The following is a 27,762-nucleotide window of genomic DNA, read 5'->3' as shown; positions in this document are numbered from 1 at the left end:
GCTAGAAGACGATATGGGTGATTTCAGATCATTTAAGACATATCAAGAAAAACTCTCGGAGGATTTCCATTGGAAGCTGGAAGATTTTGAAAATCGCCAGAGAAGAAACAACATTAGACTTTTGGGTGTGGCAGAAGGGATTGAAGGGCAAGACACAAGGCGCTTTGTGGTGAACATGTTAAAAGGGGCTTTTCCAGAGTCAGATTGGCAGTGGGACAAAGAGGTTCAGCGGGCGCATAGATATCCCTTTACATTGAAGCAGGGAGCCAGAAAAGATGGTCAGGGCTCTTTTCCCAGAGCGATCTTGGTAAATGTAGGGAACTTTTTGCTGAGGGAAGAAATTATTGCCAAAGCCAGACCCGATAGTAAGAGGGTATTCGAAGGTATTTCATTTTTTGCTAGGCCTGATTTCTGCCATGTGACGTGGAAAGAAGGTGGAGGCTTAGACAGCTGATTGCATCATTTCAGGCATTAGGGTCAGAAGCATACCTCCTCTTCCCTGCTAAATTGAAAGTGGTAACAAAAGGGAAAATAAGAATGTTTAACTCCGAAATCAAAGCTCAGCAGTTTATTGAAGAGCTGAAAAGCAGGAAGGGGGGTTGAGATGTTGGAAGGGATATAACAGATGAGTTTTTGTAATTGTATAGTCTGTATCATGAGAAAGGAGGATCCATGGATTCAGCCGGTGACTAAAACAGGCTGAGAGGGGAAGCGATTGACACAATTCAAAAGCGGCCACACATAGGTCATATTTGACCTATTTGCCCGTAGAGGGGGGGGGTGGCGGCGGGAGGGGTGGGAGCTGAGGGGAGGGGTGGTGGGGACGTGGGGAAAAATGCACAAACGATTGGTATTCACTATTTGATTCAGCACAGTTGCGCATTGTACAAGTCTTGGAGTATATGGTACACAAAAATAACAGGCCTTCATATAAGGAAATTGTGGTATTACGATGACATGTAAGATTGCCTCTATTAATATCTGCGGACTTAATTGTGTTAATAAGAGGTTGAGGGTGGCAGCCTTGTTAAAATCTCTGAAATTGGACTTGGTATGTCTACAAGAGACACATATTGAAGGTACAAGAGGATATCTATTGGAACAACTTGGTTTTAGATTATTAGCAAATACTAAACAAGGGACAAAAACAAGGGGGGTAGCAGTTTTGGGTAGAAATGGGGAGATAATTGTTAAAAGAAAGAAAGAAGATCAATGGGGAAGGTGGGTCATTCTTGAAATTTGCTTTAAAGGGGAGACCTTAACGTTAGTTACAGTTTATGGCTCTACTGAGGATGATCCAGACGTCCTGCAATATTTGGATATTGAATTATCTCAATGGCCAGAGCCTATAGTATGCTGCGGAGACTTGAACATTCATGTACCAGATAGCTCCTTTTTGCAGGTTGGTGGGCAATATGGCGGGAGGAAGAAGAAAGTATATAAGGCTTTAGCAGACCTGGTCTCACACAATTCCCTGTTAGATCCTTGGATTAAATTACACCCACAGGCAGATGGTAGCACAATTTATTCCGCCCCACATAGGACCTTGGTTAGGTTGGATTACTTCTTAATTTCTAGAACACTACTTCAGGAAGCTCAAATAGAGAAGCAACCCCGTATAGTATCAGATCACAGTCCATTGATCCTAACTTTGAAAATGGGGCAGGTACAGAATACTAGGACACAATGGACTTTCGAAAGATCATTGCTAACAGATGCTGCATATAGAGGACATATGGAAAAATGGATAAAATTTTATTGGGAAATTAATAGAGAAACCGCTTCTCCAGGCGTCGTATGGGACGCTTTTAAGGCTGGGGTAAGGGGGGAGACAGTTAGTTTTGTTCTAGCAAAACAGAAGAAAGAGAGGGCAAGATTGGAGGAAGTAAGATTGAGGCTGATAAAGGAGTAAGAAGATCTCGCCTTGGCTTTAACACAGAATCTTCCAGTAGAAACACCTCTTCTTAGAATCATAGCTCTGAAAGCAGAAGCATTAGAAGGCATTGCAGAGAAAGAGGCAAAGAACTAACTGTCTAAAAAGGAGAATGCATATGAATTGAGTGAGAGGGTAGGACATATTTTGGCTGTACGTACTAGACAAAGAATGGCTACTTCAGATATTAAAGAGATTAAGGATTGCCAGGGCAACATGGTAAGTGAGGCTGAACAGGTTAGAGAGGTATTTAGGAACTACTACACTACCCTATACACCCCTGAGAAGGAAGAGCGTATTACTGATATAGGTGGGTATCTAAGGGGAATTGAGGCCTATAAATTGTCTGAAGACAGAAGAGAAGAACTTGAAATGGCAGTACATATAGATGAGTTTAACACCGCTCTGAATAGTTTACCATCAGGCAAAGCTGCAGGGCCGGACCAGATTCCGGTGGAATTTTATAAAGTATTTAAAGGATCATTGATAAATGATATGTTTAACATTATGGCTTTGGCGCAAAAGGGTGATGCGGTTCCTCAATCTTGGGGGGGAGCAGACATCATTGTAATTTTAAAAAAGGGGAAGGATCCAAAAATCACAGGATCCTACAGACCGATAACACTGATGAACGCTGATGTTAAGGTGTATTCTAAAATCTTAGCCACAAGGCTGTCGGGGGTCATTGAGAGCTTGGTAAGTCCGGTCCAACATGGATTTATCCCCGGTAAAGGGACAACGCAGCATACCAGGACGGTTCTAACTATGTTCGATGCGGCAGGTAACCTGGGAGACCCTATGGCAGCGCTCTTCTTAGACGCAGAGAAGGCATTTGATAGGGTCTCCTGGGAATACTTATGGCAAACTATGAAGTGGTCTGGGATAGGTGAAGGTTTTATCAGGGCTATACAGGCGTTATATAAGGAACTTATGGCCAGAATTATAGTTAATAGAGGGTATTCGGCAGATGTTAAAATTGGAAGGGGGACGAGACAGGGGTGCCCCTCATCCCCATTGCTGTTTGCCCTTTATTTAGAACCACTGCTACATAGACTTGAAGGTAACCCTCTGATCCCACCAGTCAGGGTGAATGGATGTGTGGTCAAAACACTGGCCTACGCAGATGATGTGGCAATACTTACTCCCGACCCACATATGTCAATTAGTGAAGTTGAACGCGAAGCTGAGTTATTTGGGCAAATTTCCGGTTATAGTCTTAACAAAGCAAAGACCCAGATAGTAGAGAATGTATATTCTAAATGTAATGATCCGTGTGTAGTTACCTCAGCAGTTTATCTAGGGGTGGCTATCTCATCAGATTTGGATAATGTGGTGGGAAATAATATTACCCCCCTATTACCAAAGGTTAAAAATGACCTGGAAAGGCTTAATAACCTGCATTTGTCTTTGGTAGGAACTACCAATGTTATCAAAATGTTAATTCTCCCCAAGTTCCTCTATCTATTCAGAGCTATCCCCCTTTTTTCCCGAAAATAAGTGGTTCAACTCATTAGAGATCATTTTGAATAAATTTATATGGGCACAGGGTAAGACCAGAAGGGCCTATAGATTTATGGCTCTACCGAGAGAGAAAGGGGGTTGGGGAGTGCCTGATTTTAGGATGTACTATTTTGCGGCTGCCCTGCAATACATGCAGGGGTTAATTGGGGGGGGTGGTAAAGTGCAAAAAGTTACAAGTATGTCTACAGAAATGTATGCAGCTGTTCTGGGTGAGGAAGCAGAAAATTGACTCTTAAATTGTACGGAGTATGGGTATTACAAAAGGACCAGATTTAAAACTCTTAATGCTGCAGGTAAAATTTGGAATGCTTTTTTAAAAAAGTCAGGCCTTGGTAGATTTATCAGGTATACTAGGCTATATAAGAATAGGACATTTCCTGCGGCAATTTTCGATGATAGTACAATGGCTAGCTGGGCTGAACGAGGAATTGTACAGATTGGGGATCTGAGAGGGACGGAAGAGATGTTGCAGTTTACAGACCTTATGATGAAATACAATATTGATAGGAGGACTTTTTTTAAATACCTCCAGATTAGGAGCTTTTTGGGTAATAAACAAGGAGGACCTGCAGGTTATCAAAGTAACGAAATTCTGGAGAAAATACAAGCTTCTGCAGACTGCACAATTAGGATTTTGTATGCATGCTTGGTGAAAAGGAAAGTAGATGATAATGAAAAATTTTGTACCAAATGGATAGCTAAATTGAGCATTCCAAAGGAAATATTTCAAGAGTCACTTGATCTTGCGCGTATGGTATTGTGCTCGGCACCTCTACAATCCCAGCATTATAAAACTTTGTACTTCTTATACTTCACCCCAGCCAGAATAGCTAAATGGGGAGGCACTACTGGTATTACTTGCCCGAGGTGCAACTTCCTCGAGGCAGACATAATTCATGTCTTTGCCACCTGTCCAAAATTGTATACCTTGATTGGAAATATAGAACGTTTTTTGAATAGATCACTGAATTTACAAATGATCCTCACCCCCTCAGTATTATTGTTGGGGATAGATCACGATGGGGGTATTGCACAGAAAGAATTTATTTTTGTGGCTGCCGCAGTCTATAGACTGACTATAGCTAGAGCATGGCTCAATAAAAATCCTCCTATCATGCAAACTTGGTTGGCTAATTTATTAGCGGCTTATAATTTGGAAAAACCTATTTTTGCCCGGAAAGGGATAAGAGGTAAAATGAGAGGATTAAGAATTTGGGAACCTATAACTAGATGGAAAGAGAATATTGGTTCATAGTAAGAATAAGGGTGTTTTTCCTTTTTTTTTTTTTCCTCTCTGTGTAATGAAGAGTTAAAAGATGTACTGTATACATATATCAGAATGAGTTATTTTTGTCGATTCTTTTGTTTTTCTTTACAGGTGATTAATATAAAATGTATAAGTGTACAATGTGTAATGTGCAAAGTATGGAAATAATAAAATATATTTAAAAAAATATATATATATATCAGTTGGGTGACCTCCTGGCTGATCTACAGGGACACAACAAACTCCAGACGCTACCATGCAACTCACTAGTTGGCTGGCTGTACTGAAACTAGAACATGATCTGCTTGAGCCGCATTTTTATCTGCTGGAACTGTAAACAGGCCCATTTATGCTGAGCCTTTGCACCCATTATAACTGCCAACACCAAGCTCCAGTAATCCTGACTCTTCACGCTATAGTGACCACCAGCGATGACCAGCAATACTAGATCCTGTGCTACAGCACTTACCACGGTGGCCGTCAACGTGAAGTTCCAGCAAGAATTGTCCTTGATGCCTGACTGACCCTTTGTGCTACAGTGTCAGAAGCCTTCACCCCGGTCTGTTCTTCGCCTTATGTTCCCATTGCTCTCTGTGCTCCTCAGAGCCTCCTCCACCATGAACAGATCTCTACTGTCCAGACTCAGAAGATAACACTTGACACTTCAGCGGGACTAAACTGGTCTCTGTGTTTGACCTGTGCTCCTCACGGTAGGACTGCACTTGTGGCTTCCCCCTTTCTAGAGTAACCAGTTGACTGCAAGTGGCACTTAAGGAATGATTTTAGGCACTTCTTTGTACTGAAAAATGATAAAATATATCTTCGGTTATACTGATTGGAATTTTGTCATTTTATTTATGAAAATGTACTCTATTTTTCTAAGCTGGGAGTTATCTTGTGTAAGCTTGGGCTGAAAATGTGTTCCGCTCGTGGAATTGGCGGATTTTCCACGATTTCGCGATCCGCGAATCTCGCGAAATCGCGGTTAAATCCGCGAATCAGCTGGGATGAATTTTCAGCCAAGCACTTACATAGTTACAGCAGCAGGTGCAAAAGTTGAAGCTAAGTTTTTGTAACCTTTTACAAAAGGGTTACAAAGAAATTAACTTCAACTTGGGCACCTGCTGCTGTAAGCCTTTAAGTGCTTCTAGGCGCCTCGTTGCCTACTTGCAACTATTCTCTGAGCCTGCTCTGACCCTTGAAGCAGGGTCAGAGAATTGTTACAAGTAGGCAAAGAGGCGCCTGTCACGAAAATTAAACCTCAATAGGAAGCACTGACAGATATAAAAACAAGCATTTGCAATGCAATGGGTCTCGCATTAGGAAAGTTTGAGGTATTGGTCTTGTAAATGACAATTTTTTTTATCTATGTGTTGGTTTTGAAAATACCTAAATTAATAGCTTTGTCATTTACAATGCCAATAGTTAAAACTTTCGCAAATGTGACACCTATAGCATTTGTAATGCAACATGTTTTGTATTTACGTGACTTAGATGTATTGATATTACAAATTACAATGGCTTTTAATTTTTTTTAAATAATTAATACTTAAATTAAAGTGATTTTAATTTATAATGGCAATAGCTTAAACTTTTGTAAATAACTTTTGTGAAGATTATGTTCAGTGTATTTTATTGTGTCGAAAATCCAAGAACAGAAGTGAACTATTAACATCTTTTTGTGACATTTGTAATAAAGCTTGAAACATAGAGAGAATATATTTGAACCATTTGTTGTTGAATGGTTGCGCAGATTGATGCTGGGGTGGCACTGAGTGGTGCTGATGTGGTGCTGAGTGGTGCTGTGGTGATGCTGAGTGGTGCTGTGGTGGTGCTAAGTGATACTGGGATGGTGTAGAGTGATGCTGGGGTGGTGCTGAGTGGTGCTGTGGTGGTGCTGAGTGATGTTGTGAGGCTGAGTGATGTTGTGGTGGTGATCGGTGGTGCTGTGGTGGTGTTGAGTGATAATGTGGTGGTGCTGAGAGATGCAGTGGTGGTGCTGAGTGATGCTGTGGTGGCGCTGAGTGGTGCTGTGGTGGTGCTGATTGGTCCTGTGGTGGTGCTGAGTGGTGCTGTGGGGGTGCTGAGTGATAATGTGGTGGCGCTGAATGATGCTGTGGTGGCGCTGAGTGATGCTGTGGTGGCGCTGAGTGGTGCTGAGTGGTGCTGTGGTGGTGCTGAGTGATGCTGTTGTGGTGCTGAGTGGTGCTGTGGTTGTGCTGAGTGGTACTGTGGTTGTGCTGAGTGATGCTGTGGTGGTGCTGAGTGATGCTGTGGTGGTGCTGAGTGGTGCTGGGTGGTGCTGAGTGATAATGTGGTGGCGCTGAATGATGCTGTGGTGGCGCTGAGTGATGCTGTGGTGGCGCTGAGTGGTGCTGAGTGGTGCTGTGGTGGTGCTGAGTGATGCTGTTGTGGTGCTGAGTGGTGTTGTGGTTGTGCTGAGTGGTACTGTGGTTGTGCTGAGTGATGCTGTGGTGGTGCTGAGTGATGCTGTGGTGGTGCTGAGTGGTGCTGTGGTGGTGCTGAGTGATAATGTGGTGGTGCTGAGTGATAATGTGGTGGTGCTGAGTGATGCTGGGGTAGTGCTGAGTGATGATGTGGTGATGCAGAGGGAAGAAAGGCACAAAAAGCAGTCTAACAAAGAGCAGAAGGGCAGAAAAACAAGGGAAAAACGAGTCTAACAGAGGGCAGAAGGGCACAAAAAACGAGTCTAACAGGGGGCAGAAAGGCACAAAAACGAGTCTAACAGAGGGCAGAAGGGCACAAAAACAAGGGAATAACAGAGGGCAGAAGGGCACCAAAAACGAGTCTAACAGAGGGCAGAAGGGCAGAAAAACGTGGGAAAAATTAGTCTAACAGAGGGCAGAAGGGCACAAAAAACGAGTCTAACAGGGGGCAGAAGGGCACAAAAACAAGGGAAAAACGAGTCTAACAGAGGGCAGAAGGGCACAAAAAACGAGTCTAACAGTGGGCAGAATGAATCCCGCCCTGCGTGTTTGTCCACGAAGATGCCACCTTTTTGTACAATACCTCTACTCAACTGGAGTACTTTCTACTGTCTAATCAGTAAGTGCTGGTTGGCTAAATGTATAGGGGCAGATTTACAATAACTGGTGTATCCCCAGGGATGCGCCAGTTATTGTGTGCCGCAGGCCCACCACCCATGGTGCGCCGCATTTACAATGTGGCGCACCATGTGGCAAAAACGGCACAGATGCGTCATGCATCTGTGCAATAAAAGCAGCGCATTGCTGGAGCTGCGTGGCAAGCGCGATGCAGCTCCAGAAATTCTCTGGGGGGCCCTATCTCCCCAATGCTGCGTCAAGTCTTGCGCCTGCTTCAAGCAGGCGCAGGGTTTTGACGCAGCATTGGCCTAAAAGTGACTGAGTGAAATCTTGTAGATTTCACTCAGCCACTTTTAGGAGGCGTTCCTGCCCAGGAACGCCCTCCCCTGTGCCGGAACGCCTCCTGATGGCGCAGGGCTTTGCAACGTGACGCATCTCTCAGATGCGTCACGTTGTTAATACCCAGCACCATGGCGCAGCTTTTGTGCTGCCGCTGCGTCACAAAAGTGACACAACTGCGGCGCAAAAGAGGCGCAAGCGGCTTGTAGATCTGCCCCATAGTGCTTTTACTACACTGTAGCTGCGTAAAGGGCCAGAAGATGTGTCTCCAGTGACCATGTGTGCCTGTGCCTGTGTTACAGGCACACATGGTCACTGGAGACTCATCTTCTGGCCCTTTATACAGCTGCAGTGTAGTAAAAGCACTATACATTTACCCAATGAGGGAGCACTTACTGGATTAGCCAGTAGAAAGTACTCCAGGGCAAATCGCCAAAAAATACACAATTTCACGGGAAATTCGCGAATTTTTTTGCGATTTTGTTGGGAAATCCGTGAATTTGCAAATTTCGCCCATGCTTAATCTTGTGTTGTGTTCTCATTTTATTACTGTTTGTGTGCTGCATAATACTTTACACATTGCCTCTAGGATAGACCTGACAGCGTTTTTACTAATCTAATAGAGGGTTAAGCATAGGTTAATTTAGTGACTTTTGGAGTGCCCTCTAACAAGGATCTTGGTTGCTGCCCGTGTTGGGCTTCCACCCCCACAACCGATAACCCAGTTACTTACAGTGACATTTTCATTCTCTAGGCAATAATACCTTTCCTTCCTGGTATGATTTAGGACCGCATCCTTATTGCGAAAGCCAGGATTTTGGCTACCATGGAGCAGGGGTCTCTGGATGAGGGACTGTTGAAAAATAGAGCATTCTGAACAGTCACCACAGACTGTTTGCCTTCTGCCTCCTTTTTTCTGACCTTCATTTTATTGGCTTTTGGATTCTGAGCACATTGCTACTTCTAACCAGAGCTGAAGTGCATGAGTTCTCTACTTTGAGCATGGTATAATTACTTTACATCTGTTTGGCATATTGCTGCTAGAGGGCCTGCAGCACTGATTGTGCTACCCATACAAGCAACCCTTTAAACATGTCTCAGGCCTGCCACTGCTCAGCCTATGTGTGCAGTTTTGCTGTCACTTTGGCTTGGCAATTCAAAACTCTTTGTCAAGTCTTAAACCCACCTTGTATTACACATTGATCAACCCTAAGGTAGGCTTTAGGTAGCCCATAGGGCAGGGTTCTGTGTAAATGAAAGGTAGGACATGCACGTTCATGTTTTGCATGTCCTGGCAATAAAAAACACCTACATTCAATATTCATTACTGTGAGGCCTACTCCTCTCATAGTTTAACATTGAGAATTCCTTAATATACCTTTAATCTCTAATTCCCGATTACAAAGAAGTAGTCGTATCATGTTTTCAGTATTTGAAATTGTAATGGCAGATGCTCTTTGCTGCTAAAGTTGGATTGTAGAAAGTGGACATTTTTCTGCTCTTACAGCTCTGTCTCCAATAAATGACTGGGATGGGTGACAGCTTCACTTTGTGTATTCCCACTACACAGCCACAAACACAGGACGGTTAGGTGTGTCTCCACTCGTCCACATTTTGATGGCCCTTCCTGGGCAGGAAGGGAGAGAGGAGCTGACATTTGCTTCTGAATAGGTAGTGCCCTGTTCCCACACAAAGATCAGATTACCCCCTACTGATAGTCTGTAGCCAGGGCCAGGTAGAAAGGGCTTCTGTGCATTTCACAGACCTTTCTTTGAAGTCCTCCCCCTTTAAAGGCATAACTTGGTATAAGTACTGGGACTCTGACCCAAAAAAATCAGACACTTCTGGCCTACAACTGTACTCTGTCAGAAAAACCGCTGTGCTGCATCAAGGACTGCTGACCTGGAAGGCCTGCATTTCTCTTGCCCTGCCCTGCTGCCTGCTGCTCTCTGGCCCTACTGAGGAGAGATGGGCATTGCCTTGCAGCAAAGGGATCTCCAATGTTTTATTGGCTTGCCTCTTGTTGTTTGAGACTCAGGAACATCAAAGTCTCTACCCCTGCTCTTAGGGAATCCTAATACCTCATATCGAATTTAGAGGCATGCGGGCCCTGTTGTGATGCATTCATCAAGGGAACCGCTCTAGATTTTGCATCTACTTGCTCCTCTAAACCTAAATCCTGCAACAGCTGTATCCTGGATACTATTAATATTACCATACCATACTAATCACACACTTCTCAGATCCTAACCTGTTGCACTGTAATGCAAATTAACATTCCCACACCACCTTACAAACAGGCAACAGCCAGAACAATTAACATTCTCAGTGCACTTTTCAATAACAAAAATCTATAAACATATTAAAGTTCTCACAGCCACTTTGAACCTCAAAATATTAATGTTAAGCTACTAAACAACAATAACACTTCAAATCAAAATAAATAATGACTACAATTAACTCATTCATGTTAAAAATAATACTGGTCCATTACTTTAACCTTTGCAAATATCATAATCATGTTTAATTAGTATCTCTTGCACGTTAGAAAACTTCACAACACGCATCACCCCATTATTGCTAAACTCTTTAAATTAACCACCAATGATATGCTTAAAGCGTTGTCCAAAAATTGACTATACTGTCACAAGCAAGCTCTTAACTTGAAGGCACTCTTGCAGAACTGATGACTGTTTATTGATTATGCAGTATACAAACTGCCATCACTTCTGAACAGAAATAACAATACTGCACACTGTTTTGTTGTGTCTTTTAATCTGTGTATATCATAGCAAGGTGATTGGAGTGCTGCTGTTCTGTAAAATAGTTAGAGTTGTATATTGGTCTAGGCCAGTGACCCTTAAAGTACTGTCCGCAAGTCGCTTTCAGCCCCCCTGACCATTACATGTGGCCCTTCTGAACTTCCCATGCCTGCGGAATAACAGCACTGTTCTGCTGTAATTTCTCAAAAGAACACTAACATTCAGAAAGATGTTAAATGGTTAAGCGTTTATTTTCATCTAAATGAAGTAAAAGGAAAGACTCAAATTTGATGTCCTGTACCACTAACTTTAGCAACACATTTACTTTTAAGATGTCTAGCATTAAACGTTACAAAATATGATAAAAGCCTCTTCAGATTTCATAAAAGTGATTTTTTTTAACATACACAGGTATTTCACCCTAGTACAAAAGATTATGTCATTGCAGTAAGAGGTATTTTTTTAAAGTGATTGTTTTTAAAAATGAAAGTAGAAATGTTCTCGCCTCCACCTGCCCTGACAACAATGGCATTAGTAAATAAAGTGGCAAGTCAGTGGCCTGGGTTGTTATGATGCATGAATAACGGTTAGACCTGCCACTCTTAAGTTGGTCGTGCCTTAACCATTTTTCCTCCTTACCTCCTCTGTCTGATGCATAATTTAATTTATTTTAGGACTCTGAGCACTTCACTACTCCTAACATTCATGTGCTTCTCCCCTAAACATAGTAACATTGGTGTATACATGATTTGCATACTTAGTTTACCTATAAGTCCCTTGTAAAGTGGCATACCATAGCCAGTAATCTAAATGCCACCAGAGGGCCTACAGCACTGTTTGTGCCACCCACAAACGTAGCCTTTCAAACCTAACTCAAGCCTGCCATTGCAAAGCCTGGGAGTGCACTGCACTGCCACTTCAATTTGGCATTTAAAACCACTTGACAAGCTTTAAACTCCCTTTTTCATACATGTCACCCGTAAGGTCAGCCCTAGATAGCCCTAAGGACAGGGTGCAGCGTAACTAAAAGGTATCACATGTACTTTTAAGTTTTACATGTCCTGGTAGTGGCAGACAGGTACATTAATGTTTCACTACTGTGAGGCCTACTCCTCCCGTAGGTTAGCATTGGGAATTCCTTAAAATACTTTAAAGCTGTAAATCCTAATTAGAAAGCTGCATCATGTTTCATATCTTTGGACTGGTATTGATAAATCCTCGTTACTGTTAAAGTTGGATTATACATTACTGTTTTAAAAATGCCACTTTTAGAAAGTGGATATTTCTTTGCTCTTACTGCGCTGTGTGCCTTATAGTATGTCTCCAATACACGTCTGGGATGCATGACAGCTACACTTTGTGCATTCCATCTAGACAGCCACAAACACAGTAAGGGTGGGTGTGACAGAGTACTCACCTGCATTCCGATAGCTCTCCCTGGGCAGGAAGAGGTAGGGAGAGCTGGCACTTACACCTGAATAGGAAGTGTCCTGAGCCCCACACAAAGGCTGATTACCACCCAAAGACAGGACTGGGATGAAATGGGACCTGTGCACTTCAAGGGCCTGCTTTAAAGTCACCCCCACTTCAAAGGCACAATTGGCTATACGTACTGGGGTTCTGACGCTACTAAGACAGTACACTACTGGAATTGTGAAGAACTATGTCAGGAGTGAAGATTGATGTGCTACAAAGATTGCCACTTTGCCTAGTTGCTGCTCTGAAGAAACCACTTCCTGCTTTGCTGAGCTGCCCTTCTGCTGGCTGATCTCTGCCCTGCTGAGGACAAGGACGGAATTAATCTCACTTGAACTCAGAGTGACTCCAAGGGCATGCTATATTGCTCCCTGTTCTAAAGTACCAGGTCCTTCAAAGACTTCCTTAAACTCTGCACCTGGACTCTGCCATCCATGAGTCCTGCCTTGTCAAATAGTGCCAATCTAGTTGTGAGCCCTTGAAAGCTTATTTCTGCTGTCGAGAACCATCAAAACCAACTCAGGAGCCGATCCATGACATTGCATCGACAGGCTGCGTGGCTCGATGACAATGGAAAGTGCCGCTTGACGACAATGAAAAGTGCAGCTCGACGATGACACAGCACCTGCATCTTAAAGGGGTTCGACACTAAGGCTGTCGTTGACAGCGCAGATCAGCACCAGCGCTTCACCTACATTCACAGAATTGATGATGACACTGAGCCTCCTTGACTCTTCGGATCGGGTTTTCGATATTGACGCTTACTCCATCCAAGCTACTCTCTCAGCTAGACCTGCGTGAGTTATCTAACCTGCCTATTCTACATCGTGGTCAGACTGAACTTTGAATTTGCCCCTGTCAGTGCGACCTCATTTAACCCCTTAGGTCTATTGACTTTTAAGCACTACTTTTTTATTTATTCCTAAAAAATTCATATCCCTGGTTCTACGTATTGGATGTTTGGTGTTTTGGTCTTATTTTACACGTAAAAAATAATATCTATTTGTCTCAACCTATGTGAAGTAGTCTTTATGTTATTTTAATTGTGTTACTGTGTGTGTGGTTGTGTGTGTGAATGTCTTTGTGTGTTTGTGTGTGTGTTGCAACAATACTTTACACATTGCATCTTTATATAAGCCTGACTGCTCTCTGCCAAGCTCCCAGAGGGTGAGCACAGGTTATCTTTTAGTGTGCATATAGCTTACCCTGACAAGGATTGTGGTCCCTACTTGGACAGGAAGCATACCTCTGCCAAATAGAGACCCAATTTCTATAAATACGATTATAATGTATTAAATCAAACACAGGAGACAGTCTTATAGAGCGCACATACAGAACTCTATTATTTTAAGGTGCTCTTATATGTGGTAATGAAGAAAAAAAGGATGCAAAGTGAAATAAAACAATTGCCTAGAATCACTCAATTTAGTCAAATGGGGAAGCCTGATTGATCCCAGGTTTTCTGATTTCACATTATGCAATTCTGTACAATTCCAATTCAATAATCAAGTTGCTACCTTTTTACACTTGACTCTCCCAAAGTAGTGATAGCAAGCAGAGTAGGCTTACTCCAAGATGTAGTTGAGGGACAGCAATTCAGATACTGTATACACACAGTATTGTCAAATGTATGACTCTTCTAGACACTAGGGCTTAACTTAGAAGGCAGTATATGGAATGAAACCCTAACATGAATTAAAGGTTCACTGAATACACCATGTACATGCTTTGTTCCCCTATGTCCACTTTACTCCATTCTCCTAAGACCCTTACCCACCCTGCTGGCATCAATGCGGCCCTCTGGCACACCACAGACCATACTTTGTGGCCCCTGGGAAAGCATTTGCAGGTATCCATGGTCTAGGTTTATTTGCTTTGGGGTATCTCTATGTTCCTGGCAATACCAGATTTCTAAATCAGCAAGTCGTTTGAGTTCAATACAGAAACTCATACAAAACAATGAGCTAGCATAGCGCAACTCATACTGACTGTTTGTAAATAATATATTGCTCTATTTTTATCATTTTTGTATCTAAAATATGTTTGCAAATGATACATGGCAAAAAGACCTTGGTTGCATGTAATGATATCTCAGGAAATTCACTAATATGATGCCTGGATCCGTTGGGGTGTAAAAATTAAGTATGGGCCGAAAATCCGTTCCGCTCACGGATTTTGCGGATTTTCGGTAAATTCGCAATCCGCGAGATTCGCGAATTTCCCGCAAAATCCGGAAAATCCGCGAGCAGCGGATTTTATGGCTTGCTCGCACTGTTCGCGTGAGTTCGCGGCTTCCCAGTTCAACTTCGCGCCCTGCGAATAAGCGCTAAATTGCAGAAATACGATCTTAGCAAAACTGAAACTACTTACCAGGTTCAAAAGTTCAAGCTCATCATTAGTAGCCATTTCCTGTAGTGCTTCCTGAGGGGCCCCTCCAGAGTTCAGTTGCCTACTTGCAACTATTATGTGACCCTGCTCTGACCCTCAGAATAGTTACACAAAGGTCCTGAATTACAGCTAAGGCAGACAAGCAGGAGCCAGGCTGGAAGTTCAAATCAGTGACACATTAATCAGCCCCTAATTCATTATTGTCAGTTGGGGCAGGGCAGGTGTTGTAACTAATTTTGCAACAATGAAAGCACTTAGCAAGTGCAAAAGATCACTAATCAGGAAGCACTAAGGAAGCAGGTGCCAGCTAAAAAAATATTCTGTGACACATTAATCAGCCCCAAATTAATTCAGGTCACTTGAGGCAGGGAAGGTGTGCTTTGCTTTGCCACAATAATGTACACCAGAGGGTGCTGTGATGAAACAGAGGGTGTCATGGGTGGGCCAGAGGGTGGCATGAGTAGTCAGAGAGTGGCAGTGGTGACAGAGATTGGCAGTGATGAAGAAGAGTGTCCCAAACAGGCTGGACACGTAGAAACAACAAGTTCGCAAAACTTGCGACCCGACAGGTAAGTTCGCGTTTGCGAAATTGTACAAAACCCTCGTGAAATGGCAGAAACCTGCGCGAACACACAAAAAAAAAATCCGCAAATTCGCGAGAACTCGCCGATTTTGCGGATTGCGAGTTCGCAAATCCGCAAAATTCACGAACGCAAGATTCGCAAAATTCGCCCATGCTTAGTAAAAATATGCAAATTGCTATTTAAATTTCAGTGATTGGAGGATTGGACATAGGTTAATATTAAGTATGGGCAAATTTTGTGAATTTGATGGTCCGACATACTGGACCGGGAACAAGACCTGCTCGACCTGCTTGGCGTCGAGATCCCTGGGCTGGGTGAGTACTAGTAGCTATTTAATAACTACTTTGTTTTCTTCTGCTCTGTGTTATATTGCAAATATATGTTTTTTTCCGAAGAGCAAGAATGCTGCTGATTACATTGCAGGTAAATTATGTTTTTTTTTTTTTTTTTTTTTGAGTTATAGATGGTGATTTTTTTTTAGTTCAGTAAGATTTTATTGAATTTTTGACAATGGAGAAGTACATAAATACATACAAAAAAAGTGTAGAAAGAATTCATTAAAATACAAAGAAGCGAAAGAGAACAATCATAAAAATACAATCATTAATAAAATATATCGCAAGAAAAATTTGTCATTCAAAGGAAAACATAAAAAGGGGAAGGAAGGGGAGGGAGAAGGTAAAGGGAAATATACATTTCATAGAATAAATACTTAGATAAGTAGAGTTACCAATACGATATTAGCAATAAAACAACAATAATTATAACTGTACATATGAATCTATAGGGGACCAGAAAGATTGAAAATGTGAAGAATTATGATGAACACCTTGTAATGACAATTGAGCACCTCTTCTTGTGAAGATAATCCAGGACCACCAAGCATGGACTGAAAGAGAAGTAGCATCCTTCCAACAAAAAGTGATGGATTTTAACGCAGCCGATACCAGAAAATTAAATAATTTTGCTTCATTATCATCAAGGGTACACTCAAAGCAACAGATTTACATATAACTAAATTATAAGAGGGTAAATCAGAAATAGGCAAAATTTTCTGTATTACATTCCATACTTCAGACCAAAATTTCAAAATAGTCGGACAACCAAATAACATATGACGTAAAGAACCAGGATGCAAATTACAATGCCAACATAAATTAGATGGTAATAAGTGAGCTTTAAATAAACGCAATGGTGTCCATAAGGAATTAAATAAAATATAAGCATTAGTTTGATAAATTGACACTGGTAAACATCCAGAAATAGAATGAGTCCATATTAATGACCAGGAATCGTTTGGCAGAGATAAAGATAACTCATTATTCCAAAAAGTAGAAATTGTATCAACATTGGAACCTAAGGATACGGTAAGTTTCTTATAAAATACAGACACCGCTTTAGAGGATAAAGAAACAGTATTAACATAAAGCAAAAAATCAGCTGTCATTTTAGAAGGAATGCCATTTGGGAAAGAATCTAAAATAGAATTACAAAGAAATTGATATTTGAACATATCAGATAAAGGCAGATTGAATTTTGATTGGAGTTGAGTAAATGGAATAAACGCATCATCCAAGAAAACATCTCCAAGATAAAAAATACCTTTATCAATCCAGGAAGACCAAAAAGAAATATTCCTATTTAATTTTATTAAGGCACTATGCCATAAGGACAAATGTACCGTAGAAAGTAATGGGGATTCAAAATTGGAGTCCAAATCATTAAATATTAACCTCGATGATTTGATTATGGAAGAGGAATGTACAATTTTAGATATGGGAGACATGGTTAACAAGGACAGTAAAGGAAAATGTTTTACAAGGGAAGTTTCAATATGAAACCAGATAGGGCCATTAAGCATAGGAAAAATATTAAACCATAATGAACTCTGTTTAAGGATAAATGCCTTATGATACAAAAAGAAATCAGGTAGGGCAAAACCAATATGACATTTGGGAATTTTTAATTTTTTATAAGCAATACGGGGAGGCTTATTATTCCATAAAAATTTCGATAAAAGTTTGTCAATATCTTTATAAAATTTGAGTGGAAATTGAGTTGGGATCATAGCAAGAGAATAACATATTTTAGGGGCAATAGTCATTTTAATAGTTTCCATTCTCCCCCACCAGGAAAGATGAAGGGAGGACCATTTGGATGTTTTTTGTTTAATATACTCAAGAATGAATTCACAATTTAACTTCAAGGTAGCATGAAGGGATGATGAAAATAATATTCCAAGGTATTTCAATTTGCTCTTTTGCCAAACGATATCTGGTGAGGGTAGCATATCAGGAGTACATAACATATTTAGTGGAAAAAATTCAGTTTTACTAACATTTAACTTATAACCTGACACAGTGGAATATTTAGAAATAATATCAAGCAAAAAAGGAACAGAGGAAGCAGGATTACTAATAAATAATAACACATCATCAGCATACGCTAAAGTTTTAACAGTAATATCATTGATAGTAATTCCTTGAATGTTATCGCATTGTCAAATGTAATTAAGAAATGGTTCTATACCCAGTAAAAACAAAAGAGGGGAGAGGGGACAACCCTGACGAGTTCCTCTGAAAAGAGAAAATTGGTTAGAAATCTGGCCATTAATAAATAATCGAGCTGTGGGAGCATAGTATAAAGCAGAAATCATACGAATAAAGGAGGGGCCAAAATTAAAAGATAACCAAGTTTTAAATAAAAATTGCCAATGGATTTTATCAAAAGCTTTTTCAGCATCTAATGCCATAACACCAGCAGGGCTAAGGATAGTGGAGCTTTGCTTAATAATATGTAATAACGTTCTCGTATTATTAGCAGAGTATCGATTTTTCATAACACCAGATTGGTCAGGGTGAATGATTGAATGAAGGATAGGAGCTAACCTGGAAGCGATGATTTTAGCATATAGTTTACAATCTTGATTAATCAAGGAAATGGGACAATAATTAGCAACAAGGGTAGGGTCTTTATCAGGTTTGGGAAGTACAACAATTAAGGCTTCAGAAAAAGAACCTGAAATGGTACCTGACGGAGAAAAATGAGAAAAAATCTGGCACAAAAAAGGTAAAAGATGATGTTGAAACTCTTTATAAAATTCGGCAGGGATACCATCAGGACCAGGGGATTTTTTCTTTGGAAGCGATTTAATGGCTGAGAGAATTTCATCATTAGTAATGGGTATATCTAACTTAAGTTTATCAGAGGAAGAAATGTGAGGTAAATCAGAATGTTGTAAAAAGGAATCAATTATAGAATCATCACAATAATCTGGCTTATTATATAAAGTGGAATAAAAATTCAAAAACTCATTAACAATCTCATTATGGGAAAAAGCAATTTTACCTTGAGGACATTTAATGGAGGTAATCTGTGTTTTGTCTCGTTTAATACGTAAATAATTAGCCAGAAGTCTACCAGACCTATTGGTGTTAAAGCGAAATTTAGAATTGGATTTAGAGAGTTGTATCCCAGCTCTAGTACTGAGAATAGCATTGAATTCATACCTCAGCTTTTGTAATTTTACTTTATATTGGGGATCACTAGACGTAATAAATAAACGCTCAAAATGAGCTATTTGTTTCTCCAAAGATTTAACTTGTGAATTAAATTTCTTATTTTCATGAGCCATGATAGAAATAGTGGTACCCCTGATATAGGCTTTAAATGCATCCCATCGAGTGGTAATGGAGGTAGAACCTTCCGAATTGAATGTAAAATAATCCTGAATAGCCTGGAGTAATTTCGGTTTATGAGTGTCGTTAAGGACAATGTCGGAATTCATACGCCATCTCGACTGTTTAGTAAATGAAGATGATACATTTAAAACAAAAGAAATCATAGCGTGATCTGAAATGTCGATGGTACCAATGGTAGGGTCATTTGCAAATTTAATGAGGGAAGGGGAAAGGAAAAAATAGTCTATTCTGGAATGGGAATTATGAGGATTGGAGAAAAAAGAAAATTCTTTACCAGTTGGATAGTGCAATCTCCAAATGTCCGCTAACTTGGTGGTTTGAAGAAAAGTCTTAAAGGCATGAAAAGTCTTGGACGGTCTAAATCGAGATGTAGACAATCTATCCAACAAGGGATCTACAAAAACATTGAAATCACCACCAAAAATCAATGGAGCATTTCCCAACTTTAAAACTTCAGACGTAACAGTGGCCCAGAAAACAGGATCCTCTGCCGAAGGGCCATAAACATTAATCAAAAAAGAAAGTAGAGTCATGAATTTTAACTTTAGCTATAATATATATGCCTTCAGAGTCTGAAATCTTATGTAAGACCTGACAATGCAACCTTTTGGCAAAGAAAATAGCGACCCCATTCTTTTTACCTGCAGCAGGTGAAGAAACAATAGAATCCACCCACTTTTTGTTCATATAACTTAAAACTTTATCATCAACATGCGTCTCTTGGACAAAACATATGTCGGCCTTAGAATTACCTAAATAATCTAAAATTTTCAAACGTTTTACTGGATGTCGTAAACCTTTTACATTAAGAGAAACAATTTTAATATTATGAACATTAGCCATTAGGATAGAAGAGAAGGTAAAGAAAGAAATGGGAACAAGAAGAAGGTAGGAAAAGATAGGTTAAGAGAGTAACTTTGATCGAAAAATAGGAAAGGGAGAAACAAAAAAGAGAGAGTAAGGCACAAACACGCAACATAAATAAAGACAAGGAAACGCACACCCATTCCTCAAGCATGGCCAGTTACCGTTGGAGCCCATGAAGAAATTTAGTGATAAACCTGCCACAAGAATCCAACAAGATGAAGTCAAGAATTAGGATCTTGTGTATCCATTGGAGGAGGAGCCTGCTGTTCAAGGAAAAGACGAAGATCTTCTGGACGCTGAAAAGATTTAGAGACATTGTCTTTCCAGACTCGCATTGTAGAAGGATCAAATAGGCCATATTTGAAACCAAGGCTCCTCAGTTGTGGACGAAGCGAAGAGAATTCTTTACGAATAGCCACAGTTTCTTTAGCAAAATCCTGATGGATGAAGATTTTGGTTCCATTCACCAACAATGATGGTATTTCTCGAACAGCTTTCCGAATAAGAACCAGATGATGATGAAGCAGGACCTTAAATATCATCTGCTTTGGCTTTGAATGACGAGGATTGCGATGTGACGGAACTCTATGAGCTTTATCAATCTCAAATTTTTCTGTGAACTTAATAGTCAGGAGACCATGCTGAAGAGATTCAAGATAAAGCCGACAATTGGTCCCTTCAATTTCTTCAGGCAAGTTAAAGATGCGCAGATTATATTGCCTATTGCGATTTTCTAAGTCCAGCAGCTGAGTATGCATTGGAATAATTCTGGTCATTAAAGGTGTAAAAGCATCCAACTTATTCTTATTATCTTGAATTTTAATGGTATTATCCGACACCTAAATGGATATAGAAGCCATATCTTTACGAACATTTTTAACTTCTGAGGCAATGGAGTCAGTATTCAAACGTAAGGCTTTAATTTCCTCCAAAATAAGAGCCAAAGAAGGTTCTGAGGATTCCACCACTTTAGATTTTGTTGGAGGAGGGGAAACCTGCTGCTTCCTTTTATTAGTGGAAGAATTTTTTGAATCCATTTTGAAGAGAAAAAATATGCCGTAATATGAAGAAAAAAAGAATAAGACAAAATAACCTCAAAATGTGAGGTGAAGTGTTGTAAATATGGGCAAATGCGTCATAAAACACTGAAAAAAACCAGGTGCAGCAGCTAAACAGTACTGTAGGTGGAGCTAGGCCCAAGCCAGCCTCTTTCTTAAATAACTCTCCGCCCCCAGACTCACAATCTCGGCAGTACCTTGAGGAGCAGCAGGGAGCAGAAGCATGGAAGGTGAGGAGAAACACTCCCGTCGTCCAAAATCGCCAGAAAAGAACTCACAGGTGAGTAGAGGCTTCAGGAGGCAAGCGAGGGTGTTTTCGCTGGGTTTTTGACAGGATTTCGTCGCTAAATTGGGCTAAAAGCTCAGAGGAATCACGGAGCTCCGGTGGCGGCGGCCATCTTGGTTGACGCGCTCGCGTGTCTAGGTAAATTATGTTTCAAGAGCTTCTGTGATTGCAGGTGTTTGACTGCTGAGTGGTGGTGCTACTATGCTTACTTGTTTTCAATTTTGTGCTCATTTGGCCTGAGTGATTATGAGTGTACCTTACAGAACTGCATAATGTTAGAGACTAGAGACTCAATTCCAGTACTTCCTGTCTACTCCTGGCCCTAAGAAGAGAAAGTGGTGGTGGATTGATATGTTGAGTATATTATGACTTGTCATTTAGTAGGACATTTTTTAGTGGTCTACAATCATGACGGACTGTGTCTGTCACTTCACGTACTGCTGAGTCCAGCCAGTCCTAGTAGAACCTTTTTGTAGTTGGTTTAATGAGTTACATAACTTTCCAAGTAGACGGTCCGCGAATCCAGCAATAATAATATCCTAGTAGACCACATCAGCACATCAGATAGGTCAATAAATTTAGTGCAATTGATGTTTATTTCCCCGAAATAATTTGTTATTGTTTTTTTGAAATGTTTGATTTCATTGACAACAATCAATCATGTTTGTGTCTTCCTTTCATGTACATCAGCTCGTCCCAGGGGCAAGAAAACAGAGGTGGCAGTGGCGGCACCGGCAGAGCAGGAAGGCCAGGAACGGTCCGCCGAGGTCTCTTCTGCTGGCCCCAGTAAATTTTCCTGTTAATATTAATAATTATACTTCCCTAACTTTTACAGCACCTATTTATTCCAAACGTTCATCATAATTCTATTGTTTACTAAATTGTCTTTGCTCTTTTTGTAGACTGTTTCTAAATTCGTATCCTGCCTCTACTATGACTCTCTGTGCTACTACTATTTATTATTATTAGTCTGTCTGTGTAGCTAGCTAAGCTTGCACAGTTGACAAAATGTGTTAAGCGAAACTCCTATTCAGCAATAGCTGTAGGAACTGAGTGCAGTCCTCTGGGTTGTCCATAATGTCTATTGAAGTCTTCTTAATTATTATGCTTTGACAATTCCCAGCAATAAAATGTCAATGGCCACCAAGAATAAGATACTAGTTTACTTTTTGATTGGATAGGAGGACATACTTCTACTGTTTCAGGGACTATTCTGCACATACAGAACTATGGACAAGAAATAGGGTATTGGTGATAATAGGCGCAGTTAGACTTTCCACATACCTCAGTCATAACAGGAGTTGAACCCCTAACCTCCTTACTGACTATCTAGTGTGTAAGAGTCATTATTTAGCTCCCGAATGCAGCGATGATCCCCAATGATTGTTGGATAGGATTCCTGGTGATCTCTACAGAGATGAGCTGAAGATATGGGTCCCTTACTTGACTGTCCTATTTAACGCCATTTTGGACGGACAAGAACTCCCTAGCACCTGGCTGGGGGCCGAAATCATTCCGGTTTATAAAAAGGGCTCTCCGCTGGTACCATCAAATTATAGGCCAATTAGCCTTATTGATGTCACACAAAAAATCTATGCCAAACTCCTTTTACAACGCCTGCAGGATTGGATTATAGAGGACAATATTCTCTCCCACCTGCAAGCAGAGTTCAGAGCCAAAACATCGACCATTGACCAACTACTACGGCTCCAGGTACTTTACTGGAAGCATGTGGTCCTGGATGGGGGCAGCCTGTACCTAACGTTTGTGGACCTCAAATCCGCCTTTGATATGGTGGATAGGAACCAACTGTGGAGCATACTAACTAATATGGGGATTCCTCCTTACCTGTGCCATCAATTTAAAAGACTCCATGAAGGAACCTTTGCGAAGGTACGCTTTGGTAAATCTGGTCAGCTGACTAGAGCATTCCCAATCGAGAAGGGAGTCAGGCAGGGGTGTGTACTTGCCCCCACTCTATTTTCCCTCTTTTTAAATGGCCTTATAGATGATTTGACCAGCACAAAAAATATTGATGCCCCCAATCTAGCTGGCGGTAAATTCCCTGCACTAATGTTTGCGGACGACACCCTGCTGCTTTCAAAAACACCAATGGGGATGCAGCGGGCGTTAGACCAATTTACCGAATTCTGTAAGAAAAGGAATCTGGTGATTAACATAGATAAAACAAAGTACATGGTGTTTAACGCCAGCACAATCAATTGCCCTCACCCGAAAATGGATGGACGACCCCTGGAAAGGGTAAATAACTTTGTCTACCTAGGTTTGACGCTGAATGACAAAATGGGGTGGGACACCCAAATGTCTAAAGCTAATTTAGGGCTTTCACAGTCCGCGGGGGGAATCTTAAGAGTGCAGAAAACTTGCGTGCATAAACTAGTGAGTGTACCGCTAGAAATACATAAAGTTCAAGCCAGATCTTCCACTCGCAATTGAGATCGGTGTTACTGAGAATAACTTTATTAGACAGTTGCTTTCTCTACCAAAAAGCACACTGCTAATTCCACTAAGGCTGGATCTAAACCTGAGGCCAATTGCAGAAGCAATTGCCTCTCGCCCACTTCTCTATTGGCGAAGATTGTGGAGTGTCCCGGAGCTTGAGAGCTATAGAGAAGAACTGAAGACCGTAATGGCCTGTCAGGGTGTAGGCAGGATACAGCGGCTATCATTCATAAGGGGGCAGGCGACCAGGATTGGCATGGAGAACCTGTGGTCCAATCCGGAGGCCGCATGCCAAGCTACCTCGAGACAAACCCTGGCTGAGACCATAAAACACCATAATCTACAGGAAGCTCTCCAATCAGCCAGGCCCTTCAGTCTCACCGATAGTTTCTTAGATCTTAAGAACCTTTACAGCTTTGAGAAGGAATTAGATATGATTGAACCGGTTCTAGCAAAGAAGCTGTATCTACAGTTTAGATACGGCACACTGCCTCTGCACTCATACACAGACAAATGGAAAGAGGGTCCAGCTCGCCCCTGCCCAGGATGCGAAAACCCTAACGAGACCTTAATGCATGTAATCTTGTTCTGTCCTGCCTACTGCAACAGTAGAAAGAAATGGATTTTACAGCTATGTGTGAACCTGGGAGTTAGGAATTATCTAGAGTTTTTTTAGAATTTTAAAATCCAATACTAATGCACTAATAGTTACAGCTATTGCTAAGTTCCTGTTTTCTATGTGGTTAACAAGACGGAGAATGTTTCGGAAGTAACAAAGCTTCCTGGTTTGTTGTTAGATAACTCTCCCAGGAAAACTTTGGGTTTCTACTGTATTTTAACTTTTTAATCTGTTAATATATAACTTATTGTCTTAAATATCTTAACGGGACTCCGCCACCAAATGGAAACTTGTGGACTATGTATATGAACTGGGATGTAACATGTGTATTATTTAATTGCTTAAAATGTGTTTTTTGGGGTTTTTTGCGTTTTTTTTTGGTACTTTTATGGTTCATAAACAAACCGAAATAAAGTTTAGAATGAATGAATGATTATACAACCCTGAACATAAGACTACGGAGTCAGAGTCCCAACCTCTCAGAGTCTCTCACTCACTCATGACCAAAAATAACAGAGTCTATGTAAGTTTTAAAGGTTTATTAATAGTAAAACAACTAGCTCTGTGTGTACTCTGTTTATAAATTTTCAATTGTGCATTATATAAAAACATTTATTAAAATCAACTTCATAATAGAAGAGAAATGGTGAACTCATGAAAGCTGAACAGTGGCTGATTTACACATTAATTGTGGTAGACCCCTGACCCGGTTGGAACTTAAAGTACTGGTGGTGATGATGATGAGTAACATATTGCTCTTGTTCGTAGAAGGGAATCTTCTGTCTGTTATGAGGAAAAAGGTACGCTTTATAAAGCAAGCATTCATGTGTTGTGCCAAAAAGTGTAGCATGTCATGGCATAAATAAAAACACCCTGCCCTTCCGAAAGGGGAATTTTTAGTTTAGACTATAGAGTCACAAATAATTAAAATTGTTTATGTAGTAAAACATTTTTTCATTCCTAGACAAAATAGGAAGTGGTGTATATGGCGTCTAAAAATATGAAATGTATTTTCTGAGCGGAACACCATTGGCACAGCCCACCACCAGTGCCGAGGCTAGCGCGGAGGTGGTCACTCCTGGGGCGGATGCAGTGCCAGCAGGAACTGCTGTGGGGGATGCCTCGGTAGTGGCGGGCAGTGGTAAGCTGGTATATTCCTAACTTATTGACATTGCAGAGTAGATTCGCTGCAGGGGTGTATATGTAGTACAGGAATCAATGATGGGAGCACACTGCTAGGCTCTCCGCCGGATCGCGCCTCTGCACTCTGGTATATGCCGTGCGTGTGACTTGAAGAGTTGGGAAAAAGTTAGTGAGTGTTTCACCAAGGTTGGTGCAAGTAAGTACTTGATATTTCTAGTATCTCTAGACACGAGACATGGCCTGTGTTTCGGGATAGTATCCCTCATCAGTAGAGAAAAGTTCTGGGGTGGCAGAGAAGGCCGCCAAACAACCGTCACAGGTTTCGTTGCTTCTAAGGCACACAGGTGCGTCTCCAAAAGCTCGTCAGCTTGGGGGCTCACGGGAGCCCTATAACAGGAATCAACGATGGGAGCACACTGCTAGCCTCTCTGCCGGACCGCCCTTCTGCACCTGCCAAACAACTGCCACGGCCTTCCTTGCCTCTCAGGCGCGCAGGTGCGTCTCCAAAAGCTCGTCAGCTTGGGGGCTCACGGGAGCCCTATAACAGGAATAAACGATGGGAGCACACTGCTAGCCTCTCCTCCGGATCGCCCCTCTGCACTCTGGTATATGCAGTGCGTATGACTTGAAGAGTTGGGAAAAAAGTTCGTGAGTGTTTCACCAAGGTTGGTGCAAGTAAGTACTTGATATTTCCAGTATCTCTAGACACAAGACATGGCTCGTGTTTCGGGATAGTATCACTCATCAGTAGAGAAAAGTTCTGGGGTGGCAGAGAAGGCCGCCAAACAACCGTCACAGGCTTCGTTGCCTCTCAGGCGCGCAGGTGCGTCTCCAAAAGCTCATCAGCTTGGGGGCTCACGGAAGCCTGATAACAGGAATCAACGATGGGAACACACTGCTAGCCTCTCCGCTGGTTCGCCCCTCTTTACTCTGGTATATGCAGTGCGTATGACTTGAAGAGTTGGCAAAAAGTTTGTGAGTGTTTCACCAAGGTTGGTGCAAGTAAGTACTTGATATTTCCAGTATCTCTAGACACAAGACATGGCTCGTGTTTCGGGATAGTAGCCCTCATCAGTAGAGAAAAGTTCTGGGGTAGCTGAGAAGGCCGCCAAACAACGGTCACAGGCTTCGTTGCCTCTCAGGCGCGCAAGTGCGTCTCCAAAAGCTCGTCAGCTTGGGGGCTCACGGGAGCCATATAACAGGAATCAACGATGGGACCGATCCGGCGGGTAGGCTAGCAGTGTGCTCCCATCATTGATTCCTGTATATGTAGTACAGTACGAGTACACTTTACTGTTAAGAAGACTTAAAAATTTAGAACTACGTTTTTGGAATCCAGGTAGAAGACAGTCACCCTTGACTTTGCATTAGCAATAGCATTACCAGCGGGAGTTGATGAGTAACCAAAGGCCTCCTCTAAATTTGACTTCAACTCAGCTGTGAAGGAAGAGCGAGTTAAATTAATGACTGGCAAAGAATGATACATGTTTTTGAATGCAGGCACAGGTGGCTGGGAATCTGATGCATGGCCGGTTGAAAGCTGAAGCATGGATGGGTGGAAGGAGTAAGAAAAGAGGTCTGCCTGAGTGAGTGGAACAAAAACTGTATGTGTGCGCAATATATCCTTTGGGTCAAATTCAAATGCAAGTCAAGAATGGATGCATGGGTGGCGGTTTAAAAATGAAAATAAATAGGGTGTTTTTCTGTGAAAAAAAGTATGTTTGTCCAGTTGAGACATTAAGAAGAATGATTAACATTTACTTTGAATGGATGGATGCCATGGATGGTATCTTCCTCATAGATAGCATAGGTGTATGTAGAGTAGACAGAGTAGACGGTCACTAGATGAAGAGTGTTACTTTGAAGAGCATGTAACACCGCACGTCCGTGCCAGAGTAGCAAAGCCGAGGAAAGTAGAAGTTGTAATTTTTCAGAATACTCCCTTGAGTAACAGTAGTTTGCAAGCACAGCATATATTGTGTATCTATATTGTATAGTTCACATTATCAAGTCAAGTCACAAGTGCCTTCCTCCGGCAATTACGGGGACCACTCACCACCTGTTTCATTCATGTGTGGCCTATTGGTGTTCACTCAACCAATAAAAACAAAGCACCTAAAGTCATCCCTTATATAAGCAAATATCCTGTGAAGGGATAGATGATCATTTTATCTTCTTCATTTTCCTTTTGTAGTAGTCAGGGGCATGGCAGGGTGAAATTCAAATTAATTGAGCAGTAGCCCTTGTAACAGAGTATGGAAAGTGCCACCCGTAATTGAAAAGTAAGAGC

This window comes from Lissotriton vulgaris, chromosome 6 (genome assembly GCF_964263255.1).
Source record: "Lissotriton vulgaris chromosome 6, aLisVul1.2, whole genome shotgun sequence".
In the NCBI taxonomy this organism is placed as follows: domain Eukaryota; kingdom Metazoa; phylum Chordata; class Amphibia; order Caudata; family Salamandridae; genus Lissotriton; species Lissotriton vulgaris.
This window is presented reverse-complemented; position numbering follows the sequence as displayed.